Source organism: Grammomys surdaster, unplaced genomic scaffold, assembly GCF_004785775.1.
Source record: "Grammomys surdaster isolate TR1022 unplaced genomic scaffold, NIH_TR_1.0 243, whole genome shotgun sequence".
NCBI classification, from domain to species: Eukaryota; Metazoa; Chordata; class Mammalia; order Rodentia; family Muridae; genus Grammomys; species Grammomys surdaster.
This window is the reverse complement of record NW_021604688.1, coordinates 4,131,366-4,157,286: the sequence shown is the minus strand read 5'-3', so window position 1 is coordinate 4,157,286 and position 25,921 is coordinate 4,131,366. Positions and strand designations below refer to the sequence as shown.

The window sequence follows — 25,921 nt, the reverse complement described above, 5'->3', positions numbered from 1 at the left end:
TTATCTCGCCAAAAACCCAAGATAGCACTCTTTATAAAAAGAACTCAACAATACTGCCTAATTAAGTCTCTATTAAAATTTAACTTTCTGTATACCCTTTTCTTGTGGGGGAACAGAGATTTTCAAAGTTAAAGATTATGCTGGAAAAAAAACTGTATTGACATTTGGCACATGCAAGAAGAAAAGAATGGAGTGATGCTTTTCTAATTCATTATTTAAAAGAAGCGTTGCATTCTAAATTTAAACAGTCAGTTGTCAAACCTTCAGCAGATAAGAAACAGTTGCAGTATGAAACCCAATGGCAGATGTTAAATATAGGTAGTTATAATGTAAATGTTAATCTAGCAGTTTGTTTTGCTGCACTCTGTATAAGGTTTTACCTCATTGTTAATGCCATTATGGATTAATGTAAGTGTGACTATTAAAAGAAAAATGAAAACTATATTTTCTATTTTAACACTTAAGATAACTTCAAGATAGAGCCAGTGAATAACTGGTTACCTTTTTCTGCTTTTCTTTCTACCTTGATTTATCCTGACAGTATTTCATTCCTTATAGGACAGACTTTTTTTTTTAATGGAGAGTTATTCACTAAGCCTTTGAGTAATTTTAATTAAAATTCAGCTCCAATCAACCCCGTGTGCTTTGGAAAAGCATCTGCCATGCTTTCCCCGATTAAGAACTTGAGCTGAAAATAAAAGCATTTTTCCTGAAGTGAAAGTGCTGCGTCTGTGCGAAGCTAAAATAGCTTCAGAGAACAATTTTCAACACATTCTGGAGAATTATGATTTTAAAAAATGCAACTTTGAGAAAACAACACGGATGCCTTGTGGGACCTGATGCTACTTCTTACTATATGACATAATCACTTCTTCACAGTATGCACAGTTAATCCTTTGAACCCTTACTGACTCTGGGTTCTTTTGTGTGAGTCAGAGCAAGCATATAGCATAATGCCTACCATATAAGAAGACCTTATTAGTATTTCTGAAGGAATGAATGAACTGATACATGACTGGATATTATGACATAAAACCTTGCCTTTGTCCACTTATTTCTTCTCATTGTATTAACTATAGTTACTGGTCTAATCTAGCCTAGAAAGTTCTCCCAATATAGCAACACTTGAACTCCCGAGACTTTCTTCCCCTTGTCAATTACTTAATTTATTTACCTTACAGCCTGGTTGCAGCCCCCTCTTTCCACTCCTCCCAGTCTCATTCTCCAACTCCCTCCCCCATTTCCCCATCCATCTTTCCTCAGAGAATTCCTGAGACTTAATTGATGGAAACTAAATAGAACCGTAGAAGATCCAGAAAGATGAAGTGTTTTATGCAAATAATAAAAGAAGAATTCTTGCAATGTATTCTTATTCTTTGGAAAAGTCACTTTTATCTTCAATGAAATTTTTTAAAAATATAATTTTAGTTTTCAACATGAATAGAGTTTCCTTTGGATACATTATGACAACTATTTCAGGCACTAATTAGCCCAAATGAAAGTATTCTCCAGGTTAGTCTGGCTTTGCTTGAGGCAACAATTCTGTTTCTTGAGTTACATCTTCTGGCTGTCTTAAAAAGACCTGCAGCTTTAAGTCCCTAACCCTGTATTGAGATGACACTTGTATGAAATAGCTGTTCATATAACTGGTGGACCAGGAGTTTTGTCTCACAGAGGTCTGGGCCCAGGCCTCAGCATAGAGCCATATTCACTACCTGTGGCATGTATTAGAAAAAGATATGCCATAGTTTCTGATTTCATAGAATACAGTGTTACCAATAATATACACCAAACTAATGACTTTTTGATCAAACCAATGTGGATCACTGAAAACAATTAAAAATATTATTTTTGTAGTAATGGGGGTCAAAGACAGAAACTTACACATAATTGGCAAGAGCTCTCCACCCATTTATATCTCTCAAGATGCTCTTTTAGGATGAAATATAGTAATTGCAAATATGAATCAGATAGGCATGCCAGTCCCCGTTTGTGATCTCTTAAGAATATAGAACTGTTTCCCACACATTTTAGGTCTTTCTAAAACTATTTTTGCTGAATCTATACATCATATGCAATATAATAATTAATCTATCTATCTATCTGTCTATCTATCTATCTATCTATCTATCTACCTATTCCATACAGTTATTTTGAGGTAACCTTATCTTCCACATGGTGTAATCATTTATTCAAGTGCTCTAGCAATGCACACACAATAGTATTCTAAAATCTGAATAATTAACCAAATCTTTAAGTATATATTTTTATTAAATCGCCTCCAGTGCAACTCAGACACTTCAAAGGATTTCTTCTAAGATATTCAACTCACAGGCAGGTGCAACAGCAATGTGCCTATTGGTTTGAAACAGGTCAGGTATAGGGAAAATATATCTTTGTATCTCCCCCTCTTCCCTATGTTCAGAGATATTATAGATTCCTCTTTCCCAAATCTTCAAATTACTGGTATCTCTAATCATTTCTGTGTACCGACATCAGAACAATTTCTTTATTGCTTTATCAATAGTGATATTTTTGCTAAATAATCTTTAGTGTGGCTTCAATTTAGCCACCTCCCCTCTTCTTGTTTATATCATCCAGATGCTGGAGGGGTAACCTCATGGAGACTGTCTGTCTGTCCTTCACGTCTCACCCTCGTGCATTCCAGCTCCTTTCTCCATGGTCACCCAGAACCAACTCCTTACAGACTCCTTGTCACCTGAAAGAAACGTCCACTAAGAGTCCAGGAGACACTTTCCTATCTGTTTCTTGTAATGGTACTAATGGCGACTTTTTCCCTAAATGGGTCTGTCTCTGCCTTCTTTCTGTCTGTGGTAATTGTTCCCATTATTACTTGATGATGCCATTCTCTTCTCCTGTTCATTGGCATTCTTCCTCTGTTGTCTTTCACCTATGGGTACATGTGTGTTGGGATAACACATCTCTTATGACATTAACTGTTTCTATATACTCTTGTTAAACTTGTGACCTTAAAAAAACAAAAACTTTTCCATTCAGTTTTCTTTCTCTATGAATCTTGTGCATTCCTCTGTGGGGTTCTGTTGTGCCTGATACATGAAGCTATGATATGATATGTGTATTTTTTACCCATGCTCTGTAAGCTGGTTGTTGGCCATGGTTTTCCATACTATGCAAAGTAATTAATTTGCTTGATACCTTTATAAAAGTTGCAAATGCTGGATCAAGATTGCCCATAAATATGTGATTCTGCTTCAAAATAATATTTCCTTGAACTTTTCATAATTAGCGAAAAGGACCACTGAAAACACCTTGAACTCCTGCTTCCTAATAATGGAAGCTTTAGCCTAAGCTGTCTAAAGTTTCATGAATGAAAGCAACAGTCACAAATGATTCAGATATGAGAGGTAGGTATATCTTAGGTACTATGTGTGAATCATGGGAGTGTGGCTGAGCTACAGCCCTATCCATCACTGTTTCCTATTTGAGTAGAGAATTATTGGACATTGTGTTTCAAGGAAATGATGATTAAAAGTCACTGATAATTCAAAATGCTTCCTGGGCTTTTAATGTTTTTAAGAAGTCTCCAGACTTCACTCCAGAATGCTTTCATGTACTGACAACAAACACTTTGCAGTGCTGTGAACTCTACAAAATAACACAACAAAGTCTGGCCAGTTGTTGTTTTTGGACCAACGAATGCTTGGCATGAATTTTCCAAAGACCCTAGGATGTAACCAGATAGATCTAGCAGACATTTTGTTCCTTTTCTTATGGACAAAGTTGCTCTCCTTCTATGAAATTAGCAGATTTTATTATTTCATAATGTGATCTACGCTTGTTCTTCACGCTAATATTGGCTGACTTGTCCAAAGATGGAATGGATCCATCAAGATATTAGAAAATTATGGGGGGGGGGCTCTGAAAAGGATGTAAAGTAAATAAATAATAATTGAACAAAAAGAAAATTATATTACAAATGAGATGAAGGAGGTATGCAGATGAATAAGCTATATGATGTGTACACATGTTTTTAAAAGCGAGTCTAATATAAGGGCTGACCATAATTTCATATGCATAGAGAACTCTCCCAGGCATGATTTATTCTCATGGGTACTGCTTCTTCAACTGTGTCAACACATACAATATTTGGTAATTATAAGACAAGGAGAAGATAAACTGGTAAGAAAACATTTACAGGTAAACTGAGGATCGGGGAAACATCAGAGTACAATCTGTTTGCTGTTCAATGTAAATACTGCAGAATTATAACAATTGTTATTCTGAGAAACAATGGGCAAGAAAAGATTAATCAAGGTCTAGGCACAAAGAGGTCTCCCTGGTGCTTGTCATTTTCTGTAGTGCTGATGCACTGCAGAGTATATGTGTCAAGTCTGTAAGTACTACTTTTCTGAATTTGCACACCACTGTGCCCTTTGAGAGTCTGTGATTATTCTGAGAACTTTCTTCCCTGAAAAATAATATAGATTCAGAAGAAAGAAATGAACTTCCATGTATCAGGATTTGCAAGGCTCAATGCCTAAGCCTAGAGGTTTGAAACTTTGGAGAACAGAATTGTATCATCCTACACACTCAGTTTCCATGATAGTCAAATGAACCAGTGAATGAAAGAATTTGGGGTAGAATACAAGAAGCTATGTTTTGAAGCATTCACCTTTTCAAGGTGAAGACTTGTAAGCCAAATCCTAGAATGATTAAGGTTCAAAAGAAGGAACTTTAGATTTATCTCAGAGAATTTGTATTTTCTTTGTTCTCTCATGCTTCAGGTAGGTAGGAAGAAGAAAATGATCTCAGTGTCTCTTGACTCATGGATCACTGAAATGAGTGTTTTCTTTTAGTTTCCCCAATACTACATCTGCACGGTGTGAAGAACTGCACAATTTTAAGTGTGTCGTTATTGTTTTATAATGACATCAGCATTTCTCTAAAGCATCAGAACTTTATGAGGACATCATTGCTCCACGGGCACTATGCTAAACTCATCAATTGATTAATGCAGCTCATCTCAACTCATCTCAACACCTTGAGATTTTCATCCTGTTGGTATCCCAATACTACAGATGAGGATAAGAAGGTAAGGGTATTCAGCCAATATCACAGTTCATCAAAACGTACTTGCTCTATGAGAGTAAGCAACCACTTTAGCACATTTAGGCCATCTTGTATTTGATTGGGAATATTTATTATATTTTCTTAACTATTTCATTTCCTCTTTTATTTCTAAAAGTTTTGTGTGTGGGGGCATGTATATGTTTATGTGTTTTTGTATGTTCATGGCTGTGTATGTGTGGAATTATTCATGAAGTTCCATTATTCCAATTTTCTTGGACCTAGTAAGCACACATCAAAACCATGAGCCTATGCCAATTGAGTGAGACACCAGCAACCACAACTTAAAACAATGTTCCATATGGTCATCATAAAAGTGACAATGTCCCCAGCTATTCATATTGTCTTTATATATTATTTCTGAGAACTTAAATATCAATTAAACATCTTAGAAAGAATTCTGTTGTGTCCATCTCGGGAGACTTAATCTTTAGACTTCCATTTAGAAAGAAGGTAATAATTATATGAGACACTGATGTTTAGATTATTAACAATTTGACTTTGAGTTTAGTTCCTTGATTTAATTCCTTTCAGCATCTATAATTAGAAAAGAAGAAGTTAAAAGGTCAGTGGAACTTAGTGTATTTTATGGTTTTCCTTACAGGAAATTTTACAAATTAATCTTTAGAGATGAGTCTCTTTCAAGTACAAACTCATACAAGCTACATAGCATATCTTCTACTATAAAAGAAAAAAAGTAAGATTTAGCACTGTGTGCCTACAGTGAACTATTAAATGACTATTCCTTTATTTTTCCCCTCAGATATGGTGTCCTGTATTGCAGCTTTGTATAAAACTTATTATGGAGTCAAGGTTGATTTTGAACTTCTCATCTTCCTATGTCATTTCCTGAGTACTGAAGTTACAGGGATATGTCACTGTGTCATGCCTATGTGGTACTTGGGCTCACACCCAGTGCTTTGTGAATGTTTGAGAAGCATTCTACCAACTGAGATATGTTCCCAGCTCCTGAGTAATTTTTTTTTATTCTCACAAAAAAGTGTACCTATGCCAACTGGAACAGTAATCAAAGCATTGTGTCACTTAAAGAATATCATATACAAGTATATACTATCTTCCATTTGTAATAATTATCTAAGTTTGAAAACAGGAAATGAAATTTTATGTGATCAGGAAGGGTTAATAAAGAGCTGAGAATAATTAATAAATAAAAACTAAGAATTTCTAGGGGTGCCATGTAAACAATGCTACTCATGACATTGCATCTAGATGAAAAGACATGGAAGGGCTGGGTGGACATGTGCTAGGCATGAGGTTATCACTCTTCACAGCACGGTCAAGGTTAATTTTGTTGACCTCTGCTAGAGGATTGATAGTCCCATGACTGAAGAAGATTTAAAGTACTTAAATAATAGATGAAAAGGCCAACCAAACTGACTCTGTGATGGAAAAATTAGAGGAATGTGTGATTAATTTTCACAACACATGTGATGGATCACTCAAAAGAAGAAAGATGGAAAACTGTTTTGCCACTCAAGTCAGTCCTGGGTATTTCTTGCTGGCATCACCATGGGTTGCACTGAACTTATGAGGAACAATTTTGGAAGCTCTCATAATTACACCACCAAGAATCCAAAAGAAGAGTCCAAGAGATACCTTTGTAAGAAAAGACATATACTGGCAGGTGCTCCAGGGTGATAAACTGACCAAAAAGGATTGATCAGTGTTTCTGTTTGAGCACTAAAGATGTATTTTATTTTTAGAATTGCTTTTGTAAAACCCTTTTACCTGCTAGGCAGAAAACAGGCTACTAATGAACCTCACTCCTGATTTTGACAATAAAAGGGACCAATAGCTTTGGCTGCCTATCTTTCTGTAGGCCTGGGAACATGCATGCACACATCTCTAACTCACCTAAATGCCAGCAGAGTAACTTAAGTGTGTTAAATGTGGATGCCACAACAGAGTCTTTTTCAAAAGTATTTAAAATTGATATTAGATTTATCATAAGAGTTCAAGGACCAGGTAGGGCTTATTGGATTCCCTTTATTGATGTTACTGGAACTTAGAATTCAAACCAGAAAGATCTGACTTCATGGTCACTTCAGCTCCAGCATGACTGCAGTCTTCTTCTTGAATTTTACCCCTAACACAGCCATCTGGAAGAAAGTCCTCTCCTTGATTTTCGAAACTGTGTTTCTTGTTTGCTTTTCTTTTGATTGATCTATACACTTTTTTTGGTGTCTGTTCTGAATTACTAATGCAGGATACGTGACAGAGCAAGAAAGGACAACGTCTAGGAAAACATGGAACTTTTTGTCAAATACTGCCACCAAATGCCAAGGTCATGAGAGAAAGGACTGCTTTTCAAAATGATATCTTTTGTGTTAAAGGAGCTGGATATAGTGGTAAAAGTTTCACCCATCTTCCCTGGCAAGTATTCTTAGCTAGTGAAAGGCTTAAACTATGAGAAAATCATGACTTGGCCTATTTTTATAGAATATACACTTGAATATAGGCTTGAGAATATTCAGCTATAGCAAATCAATTTCTATATATAATCAAAATTATAGAAATGATGGCAGCCTTCTTTAGAGGTCGACCTCATTTTCCATCTACCTAGACCTTATGCATTAGTTTAAATTTAATTTATGAGCAAATAATTGCATCATGTTCTCCTTCTCCATTGTTCCAGTCTTGATTTCTTTAAAACTCTTGTTCAGAGCAATCGATTCATGTAATTTTGTTTTGTATAACATTTATTTTAAATTACCATTGCTACAGAGTCTTTTGCTTTTCAATCTGAGGGGATTTGCAATCAGTGTCAATTGTCAGGATGGGAACAACACTGGGAAAGAGGAGTCATTGGATAAGATGTGTTTCTTCTTTGAAATCTGGAGAAAAGGACTCTTATTAGCCAGATGAATCGAGCATGCCTTAATGAAGTAAATTGGAAGGACACAGGTGTTCAAAGGACTTTTATGCACAGGGACATTTTGAGATCTGGCTCCAGATCCCCAAGAGCCAATCTTCACTGTTCTTTCTTGCACTGATTATTTTCAGGGAAGGATTTGGATTTCAGAAGTACTCTGTCCTGTAAGGACTATAGAGAAAACTTTTCAGGATAGTGTAAAAGGCTGTCTATGCTTAACTAGATGTTTGTCTTTTCAAGTTCATTGCCATTCTGTTCAGCCTTACATCCCACCCTATAGGAACACCAAACCATCGGTAGCTCTGTATACCGTGAAACTTCCCACCATTGCCACATGAGAACTTTCATCCTGAACCATCTTGACATCTTTCTTTTTCTAGGGAATTCTTATTGATGTATTATGACTCAACATCAGCACTGTTTTCTTCAGGACATCTTCTCTGGGGACCGTCATCCTCATGTCACTTTCTATAGTTTAACTGCTTTAGCCCCATGTGCCCAGGTCATTTTGCTAGACAGTGCCCTCCTCCAAAGCATGATATGGATTAAGATTGACACACAATCTAATGCCAAGGTCTAGTAAGGCCCTACTCTAACAGACAGATGATCAATCATGTAATGTTGGTATGCTGCCAGTTGTTCTTGTGCTGTTGGAAGATAGAAAAGGAACACAGAGAACTATATGTGACTTTATTTTGAAAATGTGTGTCTATGAGCTAGGAGATAAGATCAATTTTATAATTAAGACATGAAGATGTTATACCAAAGTACAGCTATCTCTAGTAGATTTCTAAATAATTAGAAAAAAAAGGGGGCCCTCAGTGGCCTGAACTTAATTGCAAATGTCGAAAGCCCTGCAATGTTTTGACTCAAAACAGAACCTCAGGATTTCAAAAATCCTTTTATAAAAATGCATGCTTTCTTTACTTTCTTATATCATTATATTTATGTACATTATGTGGAAAACAGGTTTACATTGAACTAATTTAAATAAACCATGCACAATAGTGGACCAACTTCCTCATTTATGAATGAATGATTTTGAGCCATCACCGGAATTTACCCACACAAGGGAGATGATAAATCTTGTTCATCTATGAATAATTTAATTCTTTCTGCTGTAGCCATTGAAGGAAATGTTGCTATATACTGAATCCACTTGAAATACAGAAACAATTCTGTCAAGGCCAGCTGTGTCTGCTACTGCTGTTTTCTTTGAGCAGAGATGTATTTACAGAGATGTGTATATTCTTAGACTTGTATATTCTTGCACACACACACACACACACACACACAAGCAGCTTTGATGGGCTGTGTAGGAAATGCGTTGGCTCCTCTTTTAGCAAATGCATATCTAACTAAAGCAGGCATTAGCATCTGAATTTTCTTCATCCCTTGTCATCAGATTACCAGTAATGGTTTGGCAGAAAGCCTGGTGCAATCTTTCCCCAGTGCTGTAACACCAATTGGTGAGGGCATTTAAAGAGGAGTTTTATATTAATTAATTCTTATCTTACCTCATTAGGAAATACAACTTACTTATAAAATCTTTGTGCACTTTGACATTTACGTTTGTATATTTAGTGTTCAAAATAGTATGAAAATGCTCACTGCAAATACAGACGTGTCAGTTTGATTATTATTACTAAGTCTCCAAGGTCCATTTCCAAAGATCCATGCTTACCTCAAAATATGTTATGACATTATTTAATTTGGTTGTGTGTATTTGCGTGTGAGCGTGCACGTCTAAGTACACATGCGGCAGTCAGAGGACAACCTGCATGAATGAGGAAGTCTTCTCCTTCTATCATATGGGTCCTAGGGACTTAACGCAGATCAAGCTTGGCAGGACATGCCTTCACTCACTGAGCCACATCAGAGGCCCAGCTTCTATATTTTTAAAAGTTTTCAAAAGCAGAGAGATGCCAACATAAAACCTCTATGTTTGTGATTTAATTTCTTATTCTCAATTTCTTCTTGTTTCCTGAATGCTATAGGTATAAAATTTCTTTGTTTTTCCTGTTGCAGCAATATGTCAGGCTCCAGGTAACCTTCTTAAATTAAAAAAAAACACAGTAAAGTTCAGTAGCTACATGTAAATGACCTTCATGAAATTCTGCCTACAGTGGGAAATGCTATGGGTAACTTTCAGAAAGCATACTCTGATAGAATAAGTTATTGCCTAAGACAAAGGCAGGCTTTCCTGCAAGCTATATTGTGTCTTTGAGGCCACTAGGGCATCATATAGAAACTGAAGCAATAACTCATTCCCATGCAATGAAAAAATAATGTAACTTGCACACTAGGACTCTGCCTCATTACACTAAACGCTTCCCTCATGTCATTTTAAAGGAGAGCTTGTAATACTGTAAACGTAAGCAACTGAGATTTATGTTCCCATGTTTGGCAAATGGTTATACAGGATATTTTCCAGCCTTCTAAATGTTTTAGGTGCTAGGTAGTTTCAAAATTTGGACTATAACTGGCTTCATAACTTAATGCATTGGAAGAATGCAGTTGTCTGGTTCTTTGAAGTATTTCTTAAGACAGACCAGGATGAGCTTACAGTGCTCAGAAGAAACCTACAGATCCCACTTCAGTGATCATTTGGAGATGTTGCAGACATCATGGTGCTTTCTGAATTTTACTATAACCCCAAGGTAAGATATAAACAAATTGTAATCACAGGAAAGTTTGTGTGATAAGAATTTCTTCTACCAGACTAAGTTTTTCAGTAGAAAAACAGTTGTACAAGCATGAAGACCTGAGTTGAATTTCCCACAAGCCCCAGAACAAGCCAGTGGGTACACACTTGTTATGGTACTTGGGAGGCAGGAGATAGATGACCCTTGGTAGCTCACTCATCCATCAGCTAGAGTAGCTTACTAGTTGATTTCTAGGTCTGTGAGAGACCTACCTTTCCTCTAAACAAACAAACAAACAAATAAACAGACAAACAGTCAGATACACAGTACACAGTCAGTCAGACAGACAGACAGACAGATGAATGAATAAATAAATAAATGAATAATGTAGAGAGTGTTTGGGGAAGGACACTGTCCTTTGCCCTCTACATGAACACACACACACACACACACACACACACACGTGTACCTGCATTCACACACATGTGAACCCCATGCACATGCACTTGTACACAAACATTTACCTGTACATGCATGAACATGGATATACAAATACACATAAAATTGTGCTTCCCATAACTTTGGCCAAATTATTTCTCTTTCTACAATGCAAAATGAAAATGTATTTCCAAATTATCTTAAAATATACTTATCTCCTAGTTAAAATGGAAGGGGAATTAAAATTGCCAATTAAAGACAAACAGAATAATCATATCAGATTGTATACATGACAAAAGAACAGTCATGCACTGTCACAGCTGCCTATTTGACACGTACATGTGCCCCATATATCTAGAACACTCTTTGGATAGAGTTACTTTTTGGAAGCATTCAATGTCTAGTAGAACTGCTAGCATTACACAGTCATTGCACTTCAACAAAACACACATTCTACTAAGGAAAGTGAGGTTTTTTTTTGTTTTGTTCTATTCATGTATTGCCCTTCTTTCATAGAAAAATTCTCTCAGATGATAACTTTAGAAAATAATTTATTTAAAGTTAACACCTTTTTCCCAAAGCTTTAATATTTCTGATTTTGAAGCAAGCAAAGGGAAAACAATCAAGAAGTAAATGTTGAAATTGAGGGAGAATTTTCACTTCAGAAGGTCTTAACCTAGAAATAAAAACTAAGTTAATAGATTAATAACGTATGACCATGCTGTAAAACTCAGTAAGTATAAGACTTCCAAAGGTGAGTGAAAAAGGAAAATCATGTGTGAGTTCTGAGTAATTTTCTTATTTCTGATGTATCCCAAATAATATATCCCAATAACATTAAATATTATTGAATGATGTGCCAATTTAAGAATAATACTTTTTATCAAGAAAATGAAAATAAACTAGCAAGTAATGGAGATATTTACAAAAGTCCTTTAAAAATCCTTAGCTTTATGGTCTAAAAGTATTGCACCAGTTACAATACTACTATACCCTATAAACTGTTTTAAAATAAAAAGTAAATATAAAATAAAATAAAATAAAATTTTAGAATAAAAGTAAAATTTACTTTACTTTTAACTTATGTATATGTGTGCATACATGTGTGTATGTGTATTTGTGCATGTGTATGTACAGGTATGTGTGTGTGCACTTGTGCATGTGTGTGTGAATATATGTGTGTATACATGCATGTGTGAACATGTGTGTGTGTGTGTGAACATGTGTGTGTATGTGTGTGTATGTGAATGTACATTGGTGCAGTGCCACAGAATCCAGAGGCATTGAATCCTCTGGAGCTGGAGTTCTAGGAAGTTATGAATTCCTGGATATGGGTTCTAGGTTCTAGCCCCACTATATATTCTTAATACAACATCACAGGTACAATTGACTTAGAATTTACCAAGCTATGTTTGATAATGTGAAACATTCCTTCTGTGTGTCTCTTTCTTTGCCCTTTCAAACTCTATGCTAGAAAACACAAAACTTAAAGTAAGTTGAACCTGTGCATGAAGAACATTCATGAAGCCTTATTGTTAGTATAGGCCAGGATCTCTAAGAGAGAGGTAAAATCTATAGAAATTTGCTTGATTCAGAATCCATAAACATCCCACGAAGCATTTCCTAGAATTACTGCTACCAAGAACACAAATTAAATTTGCTGACTTAAATTACAATTCCAAGGACCCCAGCAAAGTGCCTTAAAATGTGTACTCCTTTAAATGTCTCATTACTCTTAGATCTTATCTCAGGACTCACAGATAAACACTCGGCACATACAGAGTTTGAGTGATATGGGTGTTATTCAAGACTATGCATGTCTAAAGTACAGTGTGTTACTGTTCCCGTCTCTAAGCCTCGTCCTCTTACCTCACTTACTAGTAAAGGGAGGGGATGCAGATTAAACCTGAATTCAATTATTTTTTTCATCCAGTTCTCTACATGCATGAGCAGTTTGTAGAAATGGGAAAATGTACTTTTTATAGTTGCTCTCCGCATTCTGTAGGAATTCCCTATGAGAAGTTTCTTTGAATTCCCCCAAATCATTTATGGCCAGGAGTACCCAATGATTGGCAGGAAGATAGCCAAACTCTCAGCATTGTATAAAATGAGAGCATTGCAAAAATAGTAAGGACCCGAGAGCCAAAGATCTAAGGGATGAGAGTCAGAAGATGAGATCAGGACAAAAAATGTCAGCATTACATCATCACATCATGTGCTCACCTGTTCCCTAGTGTAGAGCAGTGCACCAGCATTCCCTAGTGTGTGCACAGGTGTGTAATACTTTATGATGAGGCTCTGGAGACTTGGGGATGTTTAATCACGTACAAGCTTGGAAATTTACTTGAGCTCTCTATAGATATTTCAGTCCTTCCTCTTTTCAGACATGTTGGTAGGATTATGTTTCCTACTAGTAGGTATGGCTGTATGGTATACTTTGGCTAAGAAAGTACAACCACAGGAAGAAATGAGGGTTGAAGTGTGGAGAAAGCCTTTAGTCAACATATAACAACTAAGTGGCTCACATGACAAGAAATTCTAGCTTTTTATATCACACTGAGATTGGAGTTTGCTTTCTCAGGAAACCACACCTAGTACATCTGTCTATACTTTAATTTAAACATGTATAACAAGAAAACTACATATGCATCTTACCTACAAAATAGTTTGCAATATTGGATTTACTTTAGAAGATACATTTTAATGACATTTTTATGTATATGATCATTTTGTTTGCATGTACATATAGGTACACAAGTGTGTGCACAGAAGCCAGAAAGGGCAGGCTATGCAGGCACTACAATTTGAACCCACATCCTATGCAAATGGCAGTAAGTGGTCTTAACCAATGAGCTACTCCTCCAGCTGGAGCACTGAAAAAGAATAGTTACATTTACTTGAAGTTTTAACAGACAACAATTCTGTGAGTGAGTTTGTTTCTATTAATGTATAGTAAGGGACAATCTGAGAATTACAAATTCTTTTATATTAGAAGATCAACTTCATTCAAAAAATTCATTCTATACCTCTTTACAAAACCAGTGAGGTATCTATACTATTGAATTGTGATTATTTGGGTGAATCTGTTTTGTTCAGTGTCCACAGATTTGTGAACGGCAGAGTCACATAGGGATGAACAGAAGAAAGTAAATGGAATTTTACAAGAAATCTATTGTTCTTTGAAAAAATACATAGATTTTTTCATTACTTTGGGTGACTAAGTCATCTTTACATAATATTTATTTTGCAAAACTGCTAAGTCCAGCTTTACTTATGCAAACAGAGATTTGATATTAAATGGTATATGAAAAAAATTGAGCATTTTCAGTCTCTTCATATTATTGTCTAATAAAAATATTTCTAGGTGTAATTTTCCTTAAGCTGGCTTCAGTTTTTAATTTTGAGATATGGTCTTATTATGTACCTCAGGCTGGCTTGGAACTCACTCTATGGTTCAAAGTAGCCCTGAACTCACTATGATCCTGCCTTAGTCTCCTAAATTCTGTGATTGCAAGTGTGAGCCATCATGGCAAGAAGCGTGCATTTTTAAGAGTCCAAATAATACCAAGCTACTTGATTTACTGTGAGGGAAATGCTAATTGCTGAGAAAGAAAAGAATGAGTTTTATTAAGCACGATGAGATCAACTCAAGTGGAGAATAGAAACAAAAACCATTTATAGAGGCATGATAACCAAAGCCATTGGTGGAAGGCATAAGTAAATAATCCCATTGCCTAGAACAGGTAAGGGGAAAAAGCAGGAGCTTGCCCCTTCTTCCCACTACTTGGAAGCTAACATCTGATTACTGTCAAACAGGCGGTCTTTGTTCCTCCCATAAATGAAACAGAAAAGAATTCCTGTAGGAATGTTCAGATTTACATTGGAAATACTGGGTTTAAACATTTTATTGGAGTCAGATATTTGTTTAAAGATAAACTTTGGTCCCATTTATATTGAAGCTCTTCTCGTTGTGGAGGAAGGAGAGTACTGTGTGAAAATAACATAAAGCATACTTCTTCATTTCTTTAAACTCAAGATTTGGCATATCAAAGGCACATCATAAATGTATAAAAAACTTACAAATAGTCCAAAGAGTCAAACATGATTAAAGTGCTTTACCAAATATCAGCTTCTTTTAGTCCCTACTGATAACATTTAATTTGTCATTGACCAAAGAGTCTTTCTTTTCTTAGCATATGCTGAGAGTAATAGACATCAATGCTGTGCTTCAAGGCCTTTCATTTAAGGAAAAAACTGAAAGCAACTTTAAATTTAGGGTCATGAAATCACACACATAACCTACCAAATACTTTCCTTCTCATGCTACACTATCCACTGAGAATGCAGTGGTTTCTCATGGTTGGTACCCTGACCATGCACAAGTTGATGCATTTGAATCTAGTTTCTCAATGATTTTTTTCCTGATGTGCTTATTGAATTCTCCTGATGAAGTTTGTGTGTACATGCATGTGCACATTTGTGTGCATGTGTGTGTGTGTGTGCATGTGCATGTAGAAGCAAAAAACCAGCCTTGGGCACCGTTCCACAGGTACCATCTGCTTTATTTTTTTGTGTGACTGGGGCTCTCAATGGCCTTGAACTCTCCACATAGGTTAGGCTGGCTCGCCATCAGGCCCCAATGACTTGGTTGTTTCTGACTTTCCAGAACTGGGATTCCATGTTCTTGCTTCCACACATGGCTTATCTGGGTTGTGGAATTAAACTAATGGAGGTCTTCTGCTTATAAGGTAAGCACTTTACTAAGTGACCACCCGTACAGCCTGAACATGAATGGTGGAACTGATTAGTCTCCACATGCTGTGACTGTCTTTTGACTAAAACCCTCTCTGATAATGTGCATCTGACTCATCCCACTTTACTGCTAACGTGTGCCCTGTTATCAGTTGACCTTACTTGGCAATAAAATGAACATTAATCCCACTTTTCCAGAAGAATGCCTCCCACCAGACAAGCAAACATTCCCTGATTCCATTTGGCATTTAGCACCATTAGTGATAACTATGCTAGCTCAAAACATAGAGAATGAATATAAATAAGTAAAGAAAATAAGGGATAATCCAAGAATAACAGCCCTGAAAGCAGGCAATTATTCATTCCTTAAACCTGTAGTGAGTGGTTTCTGTGTGTTACACAGAAACCAGCACAGCCAGCAATATGGCACCATCCATGCTGTATGGCACAGGTCGTGCTATTAGAGATACTGGGAACCTCAGGCAAACTCTGAAGGTAAGAAAGGCATGGTGAGTGTCACATGAGGTGAAAGTTGAAGAGCAACCAGCACTCTGGGAAAAGGAAAATGCTTGCACTTTCACACACTGCTCTAGTATATGGCAGATCCCAGAGGCTGTAGTAATACTTGACTCAAGTGTTGGTGATGACCAGCTAAGGAGTCGACAGGTGATAAAGACAGGCCTTTCAGACTGTGCTAGAGATGGAACAGTCCTAATCTGAAGGCTTCTGGAGTTCTCTAATCATTAGCAGCTGTGGATCTTAGAGCACAGATGTGTTTGCCCAGCACAAGCCATGGCCATTGGGTGGCAGTGGTATGGGAGGGGACTAGAGGCAGAAGAATAACTGTAAGGATAAAACAGCAACTAAGTAAGACAATGAAGACCCAGAGCAGAGGAAGCACAGAGGAAGCAGAGGGGGAGGTTAACTTACACTAACCTAAAAAGATGTGGTAACACTAAATACAGGCATGGAGAAAGCCGGAAGAGCCAAGGTTTCTGAACAGCTGAAGTGACTGGAGTGGGTGGATTAGAGATTAAAGAGATTATCAAGGACAGTGGCCTATGAGGGACAAGCGAAAGGATTGCTTGGTATTGTAGACAGAGCATAAGAAGCTGGAGGATGTGGGCCCTCCAATCAGTCATGACATAGATACTTGGACCCAGAGCTCTAGTCAAATAATTAATGTGTCATAAATTAAAAAAAGGGGCAGAGTTAATCACAACCTGAGGGCTTAGCAAATGAAAACTTAGAAATCAGGGTGCTGGTAAGATGGTGCAATGGATAAAATCACTTTCAGCGTAAGCCTGGCAACCTGAGTTTGATTCCTGCAACCCACATAGAGGTGGGAGGAGAGAACCGACTCCACGGAAGCTGACCTCTGACCTCTGCACAGATGCCATGGCATGTGTGCACCCCATCCTTAATGCACATACACAATAAAAATAATAAAATTTTTACAAATTAGAAAGCAAGGAGATAAGTTAAACTTCAAAGCTCAAAGTTTTGCCCCTTGGCATATGACTATCCAGGCAAACAACTGGCAAACGAAGATTCCTCTGGTGGCCTGACTGACTTCATTAATATGTCAAAGTCTTTGGCCAAGTATATGCTGGGATCTAGAAAGACCTTATCTTCTACTGAGACAGGGTGAACTTGAATGAACCTTTGTTCATATGGCCTACAAGTGGGCTCCCATCACAGAGAGAGCTGAAGGCCCCTGCACTTTGTTGAAGGTATTTCCAGTCTGCCACCTGCTGCCGTCTCTGCAGGAAACCATCATCCTACTTGTAGGAGTAATAAGGTGTCTGATCACCCCTACAAATGATTTCTACCACCCATTCATTTATTCATTTTGAAATATAAAACAAAACTTTGATAATAAAAAGTGATGTAGTATGTCAGTATGTCACTCTTCTAAACCAAAAAGGCGGGCATTACAAGGACATACCCCAAGCTACATGAACTTGCAGTGAGTCTGCTAACTTTGACTACCAAATGCTGGAATCATAGGTTGGTGCCACCAGGTTCAATGAGTGATTTTCAAGATACATTTTCAACATAAAGCGAGGTTATATCATGTATTAAGGAGACAAGACACTGAGTGAAGATACAATGGGCAATAATAATGAAGACATACCCAGTAACATGTGAGCTATAATCAGCAGACACATATCATAAGGCAATGACCTTCACTCCATCCAAAGGAAGACAATCCAAGCTTTCTACCTCATTCTGGAACGAGAAACTCTACCAGTGACCCAACAGTGGAGGATTCATATATAATCTCCCCATCAGTGTTGGACACATTGTTAAAAATTCTTACATGTTAGAAATTTGAACCTTGAAGTTTTTCTTTTAACAAAGTGAAAACCAAAAGCCAAATTTCAACATAGCAAGAATTAAATATTGGTATACCTGAACTAGGTGTACGGACGACAGGCTTGTATATATGTATCTCTGTGAAAACTGCATTCTGCTTGTACAGTCATAAATTTATGCCAGTCTCATTCTTATCGTCAGCTGTTCAGGACACAGCCACCCATATGCTATTACCAGCCACTTGAAATGACTAGGAAAAATTTGCTAAGTTATGGTCTGCTTATAGGGAATGGAGAATAACTTGCGACTTGTGCAATTTGATGGAATAATTTTAGGATCACTAGACCTAGCGACAATTTAACAAACTGCCTAAACGCTTCTAAGAATAGATATTTCTAGCAAAACACAAATTTCCAATCCATAGAGGACAACATTAAAACACTCTGGAGAAGTTCTTCCTTGCAGACAGGTCTTGGGCACTGAGCTTCTTAGGGGCCTCAAAGAAGAGAGAAGCTAGGAGGGGGAACTCGGCACACAATGCTACACAGACCACTCCTGGGCTCTGCTAATTTCACATTTTGTTTGTCCTTGCTCTGCTGCTCAGCAGTCCGAAGTTCAACTCTGTCCTTGCAATGCCCACCTTTTTGGCTTAGAACAACATAGTGACATACCACACCACTTTTTATTATCAAAGTTGTGTGATGGAGCTATATTAAACCATTCACTGCTTGCATCTATTTCAGTCTGGTCTAATTGGCAGAGCAAACCCAGACTAGTCACTCGGAACCACTGTTCAGCCCCACATTCTGTCAGGAGAGCGTCAGCACGCTTATTTTCCCCATATAAAGGAGAATATCCAATTCACACCATGCCCTCTGTGACTATTATGGACAATATTTATTCAGAAGGAATGCTGGGTGAGTTTGGAAAAGTTGTCGCTAAGAGGAGAGAGAGAGAGAGAGAGGTCGCTTGACCAAACAAGAAACAAAACCTATACATGGGCAAAACATGAAAAACTGTAGTTTGCCCTTCTCCTTGTGATGGAACACTTAAACAGCCAAAATAGAACGTGGCAATTGTAAATTTAACAACTCTTTCCCTCCTCCTTTTCTCTGGAGTTCTTTATAATCAGAACGCCCCCATTCACTTTGCAGATACCAACTCTTTTTGAGAGGAACTGCTTAGAATTAATGAGGTAATGCTCCCAAACAACTGCTATGAATACATTGTTTTCTTTGATAGAAGCTGCTTGTGTTTTCTCTGCCACCTCTTCAAACACAGGGTACTTTCTAATGGTTTTAGAGCACCATGAGAAAATGGCCCTCTGTTTTTTTCATTTTGTCCTCATCATCTACATTTGAACACAGTGCTATCCCAGGGAAGCTGTGCTCCATCTTACAGACTATTTTCCCCCATAATTCTAACTCCTCAAACCTTAGATGCTTGAGGGTTAACTGGAAAGAGCAAGCCTATAGGCTTCATTGAAGTTACAATTCTGAAATGCAAACTTGAAAACAGCCTCACACAAGTACTGGGTTTCCTTCTGCCACTCAGAATGTCCAAGGCCACCTACTTCTAGAAAGGAAAATAGCTTCATCCAGACACAACGACATCTCCCTGATCTTTCATTCATACCAACTATAAAGCAAAAGTCAACATCCACCTTCGCAGAGATGCACCTCCAAGTCCGGTTGATCTCACTTACCCTGGATTAGGTACAGCATCCCCTCTTCAAGCTTTTTAGTGCCAGTTCATCTAGAGCACACAGTGATTGCTAGCATGATCATGGGAGAACAGATTTAGCCAAATGGCTAATTACTCCTGAGATTATAACCAACTCTGAAATTCTAGGGAGAGACAGGAGTTTAAAAACCCGGCTTCCAGTTTCTGGCGTCCACTGTGTCTATCTTTAACTTGAAAACGATTTGGTTTCACATTCCACTGAAGTCCCACTGGCAGATGCCGTTGGTAAACTCACCAATGGCAGGCTTTCAAAGATCTCCCTCAGCCCCTCCCTCCCAGGGAGCTTCCGCCCATTTCTTCTTAAGCTGGTTTACTCAGTTGTCCTTTTACCTGTCTCCTCGTGAGTAAAAGGAACTGCGTTCATTGAAGGCTATTATGGAAACCTTTGCAAGCTGAAGATCAGCTGAGGACTCGCTGGCTTCCCCTGCCATCACCCCACCCCCACCTCACAGCCAGAAACCAACTGACTTCCAAACTTGGCTGCCTGAAAAAGAATGTCCTCTGATTGGCATTCCTAGAGGCAGAGAGCCAGGCAGCTAGAGCTTGGCAAATGGCTTCCTGGGGATATACAACACAAACAAGGAATTTTCCTGGATTTTTATTTCAGTTTAAGGAAACTCCAAATACTATGTTCAAACATCAAAGATATTTTGGTTGAAACTCATGCTTGTGTTTTTCTACCTGCTTATTATTTTACCCAGAATGACTAGGGTTACAGAGAAAGAACAAGATAGCAGCACTATTATCAAACATGGAACAAGCCTTGTTTTGGGATTCATTAGAAAATGAAAAGAGCCACAAATGCCACTTCACAGTGTCCTAAGGACAACAGGCCAATGGGTAGACTTCCTGAGAAAGAAAATAAATGCTTAGAGGAATCGTGGGAGAACTGACTTCAATTGGCTTTTGTTTTATACTCCAAGCTGCAGGAGGAGAACAGGGAAGAAACACTGGCTTTTCCCAGGAAGTCTTCTTCTTTCAGGATTGTCTTATAACACTTTAGCACACACTGGGAAACAAAGCGTGCGTGCGTGCGTGCGTGCGTGCGTGCGTGCGTGCGTGTGTGTGTGTGTGTGTAGGGAAACTAAGAGTCCTATTTTGCTTTCTATTGCTATGATAAACACAACAGTCGGTCCAAACCTCTGTTGAGGAAAAGGTTTATTCTGCTCACATGTCTTAATCACAGTGTGTGTTTGAGAGAAGTCAAGGCAGGGACTCTCAGTAACCTGGAGATACATCTGTGGAGGAGTCCTGCTTTCTAGTTTGCTTCCCATTCCTTGTTCAACCTGCTTTCTTATTTAATCCAATACTAATTCCCCTGGAGGTCATTACCTACAGGAGTTAGGTCCTTCCACATCAATCCTTAATCAAGAAAATTCCCCACAGATTTGCCTACAGGCCAATCTGATGATGAAAATTCCTCAGTTGACATTTTTTCTTTCCATGTCTCTATCATATGTCAAGTTGATCATCATCATCAATAACAACAAATAAAGAAAAGAAAACCCAACCAAACAAAATAACTCATCAGCCCACTGGATGAACAGAAGAGCTAAGGAGCAAAGACCACTCATCACACAAAGCCCTACGAGGACTAGTCATGGGCAAGACTCTCTAACAACATACAGGACTCGTGCTAAGCATTCACTTACTGGTCACTGCATTTCAAGTATTATCTGTTACTGAAAACACTATTCGTTTTGTTCAGAGTAGTGTATGTACTACATGCAGCTTGATGGACCAGGTAGCCTCTTCAGAGGCCTGGTGAAGACATTATAACTTTGGTGGCTACGTGAGTCACAGGCTGAACCATTGCCCAGTCTCAGCAACTGTCAGCTGGCTGGGACACAGTAGTGGTGTGGCTGCAGCTGCTCCTTGGGACTCACAGGGATATCTTAGAACATATTCAATGGCAAATGCTTGATTCTAGGTGACAACTTTCTAATTCAACTCATTTCACTGGATTTAAATCTTTTGTTGTTGTTGTTGTTGTTGTCATCTTCTTCCACAGCTAGAGTATTCTTAGTTTAAGAGATCACAAAGTTAAGACCCGCTTGATTGGTTACTATAGTATGAATTTATTTCACTTGTATTTTGATGCCTGTATGTTGGTGGCAACCAACTATTTGCTCTTTTACCTAACTCCATTCCCAGATGCCTAAACAAACACTTTTCAATGGAGGAAAAGGAGAAACATACTTTATTCTTTAGCCTCAAGTTTAATTAAGGAAAGTACAGGCAAAGTAGGAGCATTTACAATTTTCCATCCTGTTTCCGAAGTTGAAAAGATACACTATCACAAAGCAGGTTTCTGCTTCAAGAAACATTCCTTGAGTATCCATGGTGTGCTCACATTTATAAAATTCACAAACTGGTTCACATATAAATAGAAGGAAATAACTCCCTGGCACAGAGAACAGCCATCTCTGCCTCAGACTCCTTTTCTTTTCCACAAAGCACCGTGAGTTAAGAAGAGTGTCTGGGGTTTGCAGCCAGCCCAGGTTCACAGGCAGCACAATGCTCATCTCTGTTGTCTTTAGATTCACACTACTGTGAAACTGATGCTGAGGAGATGCCTGTTTAAACCAAAACACCTCCTGTGCAACATCTGTATGTTAGCCTTTGGGAAAATGGGTAATTGTTGGTCCTCTTTGTAAACAAATTTAAATGTATTTTTCTTTCTAAAAAAACATTTTTTAAAACTTATTTTACTTCTATGTGTAAGAGATTTTGTACATGCATATGGGTGTACCCTGTGCTTATCCAATGCCTTTGGAGGCCAGAAGTTATTGGATCCCCTGGAACTGGAGTTATGAATGGTTATAGTCTGTCATATGAGTGCTGGGAACTGAATCTGGGTCTACTGAAGGAACAATGAGTGCTCTTAATGTCTGAGCATCTCTTTACTTCCTACATTGTTGTAAATAATTCTAGGAAAAGCATCCCTGCTTTTGAGCAACAAACTGAGATTGTATGAAGTTTGTATTGTATCATGTATTGTGTAACACCTTGCACAATGATCCCAGTCATATATGTGTGCATGTGAATTACTCCAAATATAAACCAGGCACATTTATTAAGATTCCTTGTACTGCTCTTGTGGCTTATAAGACAAACAGAGAAAAAGAGATACTGTTTCTAATTGAATTGTTATTGGCTACTATTCAGAGAATAATGATCCTTCATTGGATTAATTATAATAAAAAAGAATGAATCAAAGTTCCCAACTTTATCCAGACTTACGGTTTGATCTTTGCACATCCTAGAAGTCCCAGAAACAGTCATCAGAGTCTTAGTTCAGCCCCAAGGTTAAGTGAATAGGATGGAATGATTCTCTTTTGTCCATTAGCCTTCACAAGGCAGTTGATAAGATTTATAATGGCTAGAACTGGGTCTTTATCATGAGTAAATGTTGTCTTGTTCTTTTTGTAAGCACTAACATGAGACTTGGAATTGATCAGAAAAATGGCTTCCAGGGCTTGCTTCCAAAGAACACTGGGCACATAACTGGCAAATCAGATACCTCCAACTTATTATGAACAAGCAAGTACTCTTTCTTCTATGCTCTTAGTTCAGCCCCAAGGTTAAGTGAATAGAATGTACCAGTATAGTTTTGAGGGAAAGCAGCACTCATAGTTTCCTTATAGTGGAGGATAATGGCTTAGGCTTAGGTCTTCACTGACCTGTGATATGTCTGTATATATCTAAATCTTGGTTACTCAAAAGCAAAAGGGCATGGCCAATATTTTATTTCCCTGCTGCCTTGAGAGATGAACAGAGATAGTATTTAGAGGTGATAACTGTACAGTTGATTTCTTCTTTTGAGAAAGTCCAAGTTGATACAAAACGTTACATTTTATTATGTACCTCATAACATTTTAACATTCTTAAAGGCAGGTAGTATTAATGCAAGAATAGGGGCTTTCTCCCTAAAGGAAAAAAACAATCATGAAAGTACTTACTAGAAAAGTAATTGACATAGACACTACCCAAGACAATAGAAAAGCCATACATAACCAACATTAGAAAAGAGGATCCCTAGTCAGAAGGCATTCAGAGTATCGGCATGCATGTATATTCTTATTATACCAGACAAATGACATTACGTCTTGTAGCATCTCTGTTGGTAGACACCCAAAGGAAATAGAATCATGATCGTCATTGGCTCTGACTCCCAATAAGCTAAGATGTGGAGAAAAACTGAAGTGTGAATCAGCAGAAGACTTAACAAAGACATTTCAGCATATACACTTGCGTGGAAGATCATATAATCAAGAGGGGGAGAACCTGTCATATATGGCACCAAGAATCTAGAAGACTTTAGGCTAAGGAAATTAGCTAGCTCATTTTCATGGCAAATCCTCATCAAAGAAATCTAAGAAAACAAGGGAACATCAAACACAAACCATAGGAAACAAAATGGTGGTCACATGGGTAGATCAAGAGTAGGGTGTGAAAAAAGTAGATCAAAAGGCATGTATTATGTAGTATGAGTAAGTTTAAAGGTCTAGCATAGAGCGTAGGACTTGTAGATAATAATATTGTTCTATAACCTGGTAAGAAAGAAAGAACATTGACTGCCTTAGATGATAATGTACTCATTTGTATGACTTTAGTAACTATGTCTCTACTAATATCAAGAATATTAGGTTATAAACTAATCTATACAACAAAAATGAAAACATCAATGTATTATACAAACATTATTAGACAAAATTGGGTGAAATATATTCCTCTTCAGGTGCCTGTCATGTGACAATAACTCCAGTCCTGAAAAGGCTATATGTACAAATGAACTCTTATGTTTTCTAGAGGCTGAAGAGGTGGCTCAGTGGTTAAGAACACAGACAAGATGCTTTTTCTTTTTTGCAGAGGATCTGAGTTCTGTCCTAAACACTCATGATGAGCAGCTCATAACCATCTGTAATTCCAGCTCCAGAGGACTGTACGCCCTCTTCTGGTCTCTGTGGGCACTGCACTTACATGCACATACATACATATACATAAATAAAAAGAAAAAAATCATTTAACTGGCTTGTTATGACTGTACTGTCCACTGGCTAGAGCTACATTTTTTTTCCTTTGCAGGTTCAAAGTCAACCCTAGCTAGAGTATGGCCATCATATCTACCTCTAATTGAAACCAAAGTGTCTGGCTTCACACTGGTCATAGAAAGACACTTTCTATATGCCATATATTGAGACTCTGCCAGCACATACAATATCCAATTCCTCTTATAACCCAATGGTAATTTTTTTTTAGTGTGAGCATTAAAACATGTAATGTCATCTTTCTAAACATGCATACATTTTCATCATCAAGAATCCAGTCCATATTTATACTACAACTGAATAACTGGTTCTAATCTGAGTGTTTAAAGACATCCAGGGTAGAAATAGGACAATTCTGTTTCCTGTGATCAAATACAAAGACAGTTGGTAGACAGACAGAATGCGTTGTCTCCACATCCAGCTGCTCATTTGGGAGCAGTTTCAGCCAGAAGAGCACATGCTGTGAGCATGTTTCCAACTTGCTGCTTGCTTGGCCTAGGAGCCTTTTGAGATTGCTTAACAGTGACAAGACCCAGCTCCTTCAGCAATGCTCACAGGTGAGACCAGCTCGTAGAGAGCTTGAATGCTAGAAGTTATTTTCAAATCTGTTCTTTACATTATTAGTTTACTTTATGGAATGCATAACTTTGAAACACAGAAGGATAACCGTGGTCAACAACAATTAATCAAACATTTCAAAGAGCTAGTCGCTGGGATTCCTCAGTCCTAATGTTTGCAATGTGAAGAAATGACACATGGTTGCTCACATGAGAACTAATTCATATATTTTATATCATTTACATGATTGAGATGACACTTTGTGACTCAAAACTCTATATATTAACTGAGTTTTTGTTTGTTTTGTTTTGTTTTTCAAGACAGGGTTTCTCTGTGTAGCCCTGGCTGCCCTGGAACTCACTCTGTAGACCAGGCTGGCCTCGAACTCAGAAATCTGCCTGTCTCTGCCTCCC

At 37.7% G+C, this 25,921-nt stretch overlaps 1 protein-coding gene across 8 annotated transcripts in view; it reads right to left on the bottom strand.

Moving 5' to 3' along the window:
- Positions 1 to 25,921, bottom strand: part of Dtna (dystrobrevin alpha) — a 339,379-nt gene that overhangs the window by 224,357 nt on the left and 89,101 nt on the right. For 6 of the 8 annotated variants that reach the window (XM_028774818.1, XM_028774825.1, XM_028774827.1 and 3 more), the window contains exon 1: positions 19,862 to 20,078. The exons of the other annotated variants lie outside the window; for them this stretch is intronic. The gene's annotated coding sequence lies outside the window, so the exon portion shown is untranslated. Of the gene's footprint in view, positions 1 to 19,861; positions 20,079 to 25,921 lie in introns of those variants that run through there. 8 annotated transcript variants of the gene reach the window in all.